The following is a 3,623-nucleotide window of genomic DNA, read 5'->3' as shown; positions in this document are numbered from 1 at the left end:
AAAAATCCCCATCCGAAAAAGGCTTAAAAGTCGGTTGGGCGGCAGCTAGGGTCGGTCTCTGCAGACCTGGAGGCTCGGGTGGACTCTTGGAATAAACGTCCAAGTCCCGACTTGCCACCTCCTACTACTGTGCAGATACCCCGCCAACCCCCAGCCACCCGAATGACAAGCGTCCGATCAGCGGGACGAATTTGACAACTCTGGCCGGACCTCTGGAACTCCATCCCGGGTAACCGGGGCAAATTTTTCCGCTTGATCGCCCTTCCACTGGTTAACCATTTGCCCTTTCGGACTTAGTCTCTGGACATTATTCGACTGATTTTCTGGTTAACCATTTGCCCTTTCGGACTTAGTCTCTGGGCATTATTTTCGACTTTTTGGTTAATGATTTCACACTTTTTACTTACTTTTGCGCTTTTTGGTTAATGATTACTCTGCTTACTGGTTAATTATTTGCCCTTTCGGACTTAGTCTCTGGACATTATTTTCGAGTTTTTGGTTAATGATTTCACACTTTTAACATATTTTTGCGCTTTTTGGTTAATGATTACTCTGCTTACTGGTTAACCATTTGCCCTTTCGGACTTAGTCTCTGGACATTATTTTCGAGTTTTTGGTTAATGATTTCACACTTTTAACATATTTTTGCGCTTTTTGGTTAATGATTACTCTGCTTACTGGTTAACCATTTGCCCTTTCGGACTTAGTCTCTGGACATTATTTTCGAGTTTTTGGTTAATGATTTCACACTTATAACATATTTTTGCGCTTTTTGGTTAATGATTACTCTGCTTACTGGTTAACCATTTGCCCTTTCGGACTTAGTCTCTGCACATTATTTTCGAGTTTTTGGTTAATGATTTCACACTTTTAACATATTTTTGCGCTTTTTGGTTAATGATTTCATACTTTTTACTTACTTTTGCGATTTTTGGTTAATGATTACTCTGCTTACTGGTTAACCATTTGCCCTTTCGGACTTAGTCTCTGGAGATTATTTTCGAGTTTTTGGTTAATGATTTCACACTTTTTACTTACTTTTGCGATTTTTGGTTAATGATTACTCTGCTTACTGGTTAACCATTTGCCCTTTCGGACTTAGTCTCTGGACATTATTTTCGAGTTTTTGGTTAATGATTTCACACTTTTAACATATTTTTGCGCTTTTTGGTTAATGATTACTCTGCTTACTGGTTAACCATTTGCCCTTTCGGACTTAGTCTCTGCACATTATTTTCGAGTTTTTGGTTAATGATTTCACACTTTTAACATATTTTTGCGCTTTTTGGTTAATGATTACTCTGCTTACTGGTTAACCATTTGCCCTTTCGGACTTAGTCTCTGGAGATTATTTTCGACTTTTTGGTTAATGATTTCACACTTTTAACTTAATTTTGTGCTTTTTGGTTAATGATTTCATACTTTTTACTTACTTTTGCCCTTTTTGGTTAATGATTACTCTGCTTACTGGTTAACCATTTGCCCTTTCGGACTTAGTCTCTGCACATTATTTTCGAGTTTTTGGTTAATGATTTCACACTTTTAACATATTTTTGCGCTTTTTGGTTAATGATTACTCTGCTTACTGGTTAACCATTTGCCCTTTCGCACTTAGTCTCTGGAGATTATTTTCGACTTTTTGGTTAATGATTTCACACTTTTTACTTACTTTTGCGATTTTTGGTTAATGATTTCACACTTTTTACTTACTTTTGCGATTTTTGGTTAATGATTACTCTGCTTACTGGTTAACCATTTGCCCTTTCGCACTTAGTCTCTGGAGATTATTTTCGAGTTTTTGGTTAATGATTTCACACTTTTTACTTACTTTTGCGATTTTTGGTTAATGATTACTCTGCTTACTGGTTAACCATTTGCCCTTTCGGACTTGGTCTCTGGACATTATTTTCGAGTTTTTGGTTAATGATTTCACACTTTTTACTTACTTTTGCGATTTTTGGTTAATGATTACTCTGCTTACTGGTTAACCATTTGCCCTTTCGGACTTAGTCTCTGGACATTATTTTCGAGTTTTTGGTTAATGATTTCACACTTTTAACATATTTTTGCGCTTTTTGGTTAATGATTACTCTGCTTACTGGTTAATTATTTGCCCTTTCGGACTTAGTCTCTGCACATTATTTTCGAGTTTTTGGTTAATGATTTCACACTTTTAACATATTTTTGCGCTTTTTGGTTACTGATTTCATACTTTTTACTTACTTTTGCGCCTTTTGGTTAATGATTACTCTGCTTACTGGTTAACCATTTGCCCTTTCGGACTTAGTCTCTGGACATTATTTTCGAGTTTTTGGTTAATGATTTCACACTTTTTACTTACTTTTGCGATTTTTGGTTAATGATTACTCTGCTTACTGGTTAACCATTTGCCCTTTCGGACTTAGTCTCTGGACATTATTTTCGGGTTTTTGGTTAATGATTTCACACTTTTTACTTACTTTTGCGATTTTTGGTTAATGATTACTCTGCTTACTGGTTAACCATTTGCCCTTTCGGACTTAGTCTCTGGACATTGTTTTCGACATTTTGGTTAATGATTTCACACTTTTAACTTAATTTTGTGCTTTTTGGTTAATGATTTCATACTTTTTACTTACTTTTGCGATTTTTGGTTAATGATTTCATACTTTTTACTTACTTTTGCGATTTTTGGTTAATGATTTCATACTTTTTACTTACTTTTGCCCTTTTTGGTTAATGATTTCATACTTTTTACTTACTTTTGCGATTTTTGGTTCATGATTACTCTGCTTACTGGTTAACCATTTGCCCTTTCGGACTTGGTCTCTGGACATTATTTTCGACTTTTTGGTTAATGATTTCACACTTTTAACTTAATTTTGTGCTTTTTGGTTAATGATTTCATACTTTTTACTTACTTTTGCCCTTTTTGGTTAATGATTACTCTGCTTACTGGTTAACCATTTGCCCTTTCGGACTTAGTCTCTGCACATTATTTTCGAGTTTTTGGTTAATGATTTCACACTTTTAACATATTTTTGCGATTTTTGGTTAATGATTACTCTGCTTACTGGTTAACCATTTGCCCTTTCGGACTTAGTCTCTGGAGATTATTTTCGACTTTTTGGTTAATGATTTCACACTTTTAACTTAATTTTGTGCTTTTTGGTTAATGATTTCACACTTTTTACTTACTTTTGCGATTTTTGGTTAATGATTACTCTGCTTACTGGTTAACCATTTGCCCTTTCGAACTTAGTCTCTGGACATTATTTTCGAGTTTTTGGTTAATGATTTCACACTTTTAACATATTTTTGCGCTTTTTGGTTAATGATTACTCTGCTTACTGGTTAATTATTTGCCCTTTCGGACTTAGTCTCTGCACATTATTTTCGAGTTTTTGGTTAATGATTTCACACTTTTAACATATTTTTGCGCTTTTTGGTTACTGATTTCATACTTTTTACTTACTTTTGCGCCTTTTGGTTAATGATTACTCTGCTTACTGGTTAACCATTTGCCCTTTCGGACTTAGTCTCTGGACATTATTTTCGAGTTTTTGGTTAATGATTTCACACTTTTTACTTACTTTTGCGATTTTTGGTTAATGATTACTCTGCTTACTGGTTAACCATTTGCC

The sequence above is a fragment of the Heterodontus francisci genome, unplaced genomic scaffold (assembly GCF_036365525.1).
Source record: "Heterodontus francisci isolate sHetFra1 unplaced genomic scaffold, sHetFra1.hap1 HAP1_SCAFFOLD_1666, whole genome shotgun sequence".
Classification (NCBI taxonomy): domain Eukaryota; kingdom Metazoa; phylum Chordata; class Chondrichthyes; order Heterodontiformes; family Heterodontidae; genus Heterodontus; species Heterodontus francisci.
Note: the sequence above shows the minus strand (reverse complement) of the source record.